We start from the raw sequence: 5550 nt of genomic DNA on the forward strand, positions 1-5550 counted from the left end.
GGAGTTGATCTACTCTGGTTATTTGAGTTGCCAGAGTTTTTCTGCTGATTCCGCCCCATGCTGAGTTTACCTTGTTTGGAGGCCTTATCAGAACCATTCAGTTGGTGGCTTCTTTTGGTTGCCCAGAGAGACAGGCCAAGTGTGTCTGTTGTCTTCTCCCAGTTCTTGGGTGCTGGGGCAACCAGGGTGCAGTGGAATGGTAGCAGCTGCACGGGAGTGTGCGTGGCCAGATTAGACCTTGTTCAGCCTGCCAGGGCGACTGGGGGGCAGGAGACCAGCAGCAGCTGGACCAGTCCTAGTTTGGCTCCCCCAGGGCAACTGGTGGAATAGGGGAACTGTAGTAGCTAGATCAGTCCTAGTTCAGCACCCTGGAGCAGCCAGGGGGTCGGGGAATGGCAGTGGTAGCACAGGGTACACGAGCAACCAGATGAGTCCTAATTCAGCTCCACCAGAGTAGCTGGGGAGGAGCAGAGGACTCCTTGACCATTGCCCCTTGGACGCATAAGGCACTAGCAAGCCAATCTGTGCCCTCCCATCACGGGAGCCTGGAGCAGGGAACTCCCCCACTTCCGTCCGTGGGACATACGTGGCTCTAGCAAACAGTTCTGGGCCTGCCCAGAGTGGTAGACCCCTCCACCACCACCTGCAGGGCACACGTGGCTTTAGCAAGCAGTTCTAGGCCCACCCAGCTTGGGTGGCTGGAGCGGGGAACTCCTCTCCTGGCCCCTGTGGGGTATGCGTGTCTCTAGCAAGCTGTTTTTGGTCTACCTGGAATGGAGGACTCCTCCGCCACTGCCCATGGGATGCCTGTGGCACTAGCAAGCAATTCTGGGCCTGCCCAGAGCCGGAGCCTGGGGCAGGGATCACCTCTGCTGCCTTGAGGCATGTGACTCTAGCAAGCAGTTTTAGGCCTGCCCGGCTCTGTGAGGGCAAAGGGACCCACCCAGCAAATGGGTTAGTCTGGGAAGGTTAATACCTCTTTCCCCACCTTGCACCCAGTCACTTGTAATCCCCCAGGTCTGTGGCCCTATTCACTCCAGTAGGCCACTGCTCCTAGGGTTTATGTCTGGCAAAATCAGCCAGAAATCTGAGTTCGGCAGCGGGGCCTTGCATTTTTTAAATTAGGCTTCTGTCCAGCTAGATTTCTCTGCAAGTCCTTGCATTCAGCTCTGGGCAGCAGACAAATAGCAATTTACACACAGGTGTCAATTCTAGCCTTTGCCTGACTACTGCCTTTGTCTGAGGGGGATTATACCCTGAGGGTTGGTGCTCCACTTATGAAAGTTCTCTGCATTTTACCTGTTGTCCTGAACCTCTGTTTGCCCAGGGACAGGGCTGGAATGGCGTCAGTTCGCAGCTCAGGATGCTACTGTTGCTGTATTGGCATCCCCTGAGCCGATTCTCCTCTCCTCACGCCTGTGCCACAGTCAGCACAGAACAGCACCAGCCCTTTCCCCCTCCACTTCTCTCAAGGAGATGCCCAAGAATCTGGATTCCATAGGTAACAAACCTCCAGACCTCGGAGTGGGTGGGTGGAGATTCCTCAGAGTTCAATGTTGCAGGTGGGGAATATATACAGTTTTATACAGTTTTACAGTTTTATGCCTGGCCGGAGGGTGCTGTGGCATGTCAGCAGGGGTAGGAGGTCCAGTTTTTAGGGGGTCTCTCCTGTGGGATAAAGTGGGAGGAAGTTTGAACTCTGCTCGTTTGTTTGCATGGAGTAAACTGCAAGCCCTTGCTTGTTGTGGGGGAATAGACTCCCATCTGCTTGGTGGTGGATTTTGTAGCTTTTGGTTGTATTTTTGGGGTCGCAGCTCACCTCAGGAAGGTTGAAGTGTGCTCTTCAATCTTCTCTCTCAGCTCGGCTCCAAACCATCAGCTCCCTTGCTAAACTTCTGTCCTTTAAGCCTCCTTCTGGATGGGAGCTTCTGTAAAAAGCTGGCTGCAGTCCGCCATCTTGGCTCCACCCCCCCCTTTTTTCTCTCTTCACTAAATTCTAAATCCCTGTTCCAGTTTATTTTTGCACACTGATTCTTCCAGATGATTTAGGTTGGGTGGTCCAGATGGCTTCATTGAGGAAATGACCTGAAGCATATCTCTAGGTAGATTTGGGAGTGTGGGGAGAAGGACAGTGAGAAAGAAGAAGGGGAGGGGGAGAGAGAACAGAGAACAGAGACAGAGATACAGAAAGATTCTTCTAAACAGAGGAAACTAACTTCTTTGGGAGAGGAGAATTTAGAGTGATGGGTAGACTCATACCCTTGAGTTTGCCATCAGAGAACACACAGTCCCAGTTGGCACAGTTGACTGTGAGATTTGATGCCTTGGTAACCTGCAGTGTGACTGGAAGACTATAGGCTTTCTCCATCTTGATCCAATAATTAACTGCAGATCATCAAATCATCCCATGTTTTCTAAGTCTCTTGCTCAAAACCCTCTGTCTATTGCTAATTTCTGCGTGAGTTAGAGATCTTTTGTTGTATGCAAAAAAAATGCAGCTTTGGCTGAGTGAGGGGGGCTTATTGGAGTGAAGGGGAAAAGAACTTACAGAATTGAGCTTGGATCAAAATAGTAAGGCATCAGGAAGGACAGAGATCCTACCATCTCTGAAGGATCTCATTGGCAAGAATTGAGACTGGCTCAGCCCAGGGAGCTGTTCTCAGCTGACCCAACTCCAACTGTTGTGTTTTTGGTCCACTTTCAATTTCCCTGAGGGGAGACACCGTGTAGCCCCACTTGAATTACCTTCCCAAGGATGCAGAGAGAGGAGAGAAAGGACGGGCAGGGGGTCAGTAGATTACAATGGATTGGTATGCCATGAGAGACTGATGTCTCAGAATGGGGTAGATACAGGATGGTGATGAGGCCGTGGGCATGCTGCAAAGCCCTCCTACCTGTCATAGAAGGAACAGAAGGCTTAATTTTTAGATGACAGCACTGGGCAAGTGAGCTGGACAGCAGAAATCTCAAAGGGCAGGACTTTCTTTTTTTCTTTTATTCAACAAGTTTTTTTTTTTTAAATTGTGGTGAAATTCATATAACAAATCAACCATTTGAAAGTGTACAATTCAGGGGCATTTAGTTACATTCAAAATGTGTGCAACTACCACTGCTATCTAGCTTCAAACACTTCATCATCCCTAATGGAGACTTTGTCCTGTGGGTTAGTTTAGTGCAGGCTGACAGGCTGACATTCCTGAGGATCTGCTAGCAACAGACTGGATTCCTTGACTCTAGCCCTGTACTGAACATAGTACCTGAGAGACACCACCAGGGGTCAGGAATGTTCAGCAGTTTAGATATACATCTATGATCACATGCTGGAAAAGGCTCAAATGTCAAAACTGCTTCAGGGTTAAGATATAGATTAGCAGCATAGAATATGGAAGTTTACTTCTGAAGCATTGTAACCATTTCTTTTTTACTTTACAATCTTATGATAATCTCTTCTGTCTTTATTCTCATTGTTTCCTCAATTCACTGACTTTGCAAAACTTCTTTGTTTCTTTCTATCTATGATTAACTTTGTATGTTCTGTACATCTTGCATGTAGGGATTTTTCCTGGTTCAATAAAAGATCTTTGAGGTTTTGGTTTAGGGCAGCATTTTCTTGCTACTACTTGGCATGTGAAGCTGCTTGCTTCTCTGAGCTTCATCAATTATTTCTTTGAAGTAAGAAGTGCAAGAGTTTTTGTGCCATTCCCTCTCCATTTCATCCCTGGGATCCCAAGGACAATATTGTCCCATTAGCAATCACTTCCATTCCTCCCCAACCCCCAGTTCCTGGCACTCATTAATCTTTCTGTCTCTGTGGATTTGCCTATCCTGGACATTTCATCTAAGTGGAATCATACAATATGTTACTTTTTGTTTTGGCTTCTTTCACTTAGCATAGTGCTTTCAGTATTTTTATTCATGTTTCAGCATGCATCAATATTTCATTACTTTTTATCTTGAATAATATTTCCTTGTCCAGATATACCACATTCTGTTAATTCATTTACCAGTTGATGGAAACTTAAGTTGTTTCCACCTTTTTGCTATTGTCTGTAGTGCTGCTATGAAAATTCATGTACAAGTTTTTATATGAACACTTGTTTTCAATTCTTTTGAGTATATATGTTGGTGTGGAATTAGTGGTTCAGAGTACTGTTAGTTAACAGTACTGAAGAACAAATGTTACATTTGATGTCAAAACTTTGCAACAATTCTACCCACAAGTGTCTAAATAAATGAAGCATATAAATACTCTATGATGGAACATTTCAGAACTGAGCCTATTTCCTAAAGAGGATGTAAAATTACATGTACAAATATTTTCTCCCACTGTATAGATTTTTTGCTTCACTTCCTTCATTTTATTCTTTAATGCACAAAGGTTTTTAGTTTTTATAAAGTCATTTAACCTTTTTCCTTTTTTATTGTTCTTGTAATGTTATGTCTAAGAATCCATTCACAAATTCAAGCCAATGAAGATTGAACTCTACATTTTCTTCTTTTTTTAAAGAGTGGATCTCACTGTTTCCCAAATTGGTCTTAAACTCCTAGGCTCAAGCAAAAAAAATTTTTTTTTAAAGAGAGAGTCTCACTTTGTCACCTTTGGTAGACAGCCATGGTGTCATAGCTCTTAGCAACATCAAACTGCTGGGCTTAAGCGATTCTCTTGCCTCAGCCTCCCAAGTAGCTGGGACTACAGGGCCCGCCACAATGCCTGCCAATTTTTAGAGATGAGGTCTTGCTCTGTCTCAGACTAGTCTTGAAACTGTGAGCTCAGGCAATCCACCTGCCTTGGCCTCCCAAGTGCTGGGATTACAGGCGTGAGCCACTGTCCTTGGCCTAGCAAAAAATGTTGAGATTTTAGTAAGGGTTGCACTGAATATGTAGACCCCATTTGAGAATTTAAAGGATTTTCTGGGCCAGCAGGAACAGACAGTCAGTCTCCTTATGTTTTTACTCTAAACAAAATCAATTGCATATGTGTTCCTCAGCCTTCACACTAAATTGTAATCTTAATGGTAGCTTCCTAATTTTACTTCACTTCTTTGTATCTGTGTTAAATTCTTACTGAATGTTTGAAAGTATATAAGATAATCAGTAAAGTCAGGCCTGATTGCTGACCGGAGTCTCGACCTCCCTTCAAATGAATCATCCCATCTGCAGTTCCTTTTCCTTGTGTCTCCTATCAGAGGCTCTGAGAACACTTTCATATAAGTCAGAGTTTTGATCTTTTGGAATAATCCCACAACTCTCTCAGGGAATGATCTGTTGCTGTTTCCATTTCTCTGCCTCTTTGAATGTTTGGGATCATTCAAAAGCCTTGTCTTCAGTTTCAGAGATCCTTTCTTCTGTCTGTTCAACTCTATTACTGAGGGATTCTACAGTATTTTGAAGCTCCTTGAATAACTTCTTCACTTCCTTGAGCTCTGCTGTCTTTTCTCACTATATCCACATCCTTGATGATCTTGTGTTTGAATTCATTAAATTCTTGAGACAACTTTTGGGCTCGGCGCCTGTGGCTCAAGCGGCTAAGGTGCCAGCCACATACACCTA

Source organism: Otolemur garnettii, unplaced genomic scaffold (assembly GCF_000181295.1).
Source record: "Otolemur garnettii isolate 467f Iridium unplaced genomic scaffold, OtoGar3 scaffold00249, whole genome shotgun sequence".
Lineage (NCBI taxonomy): Eukaryota > Metazoa > Chordata > Mammalia > Primates > Galagidae > Otolemur > Otolemur garnettii.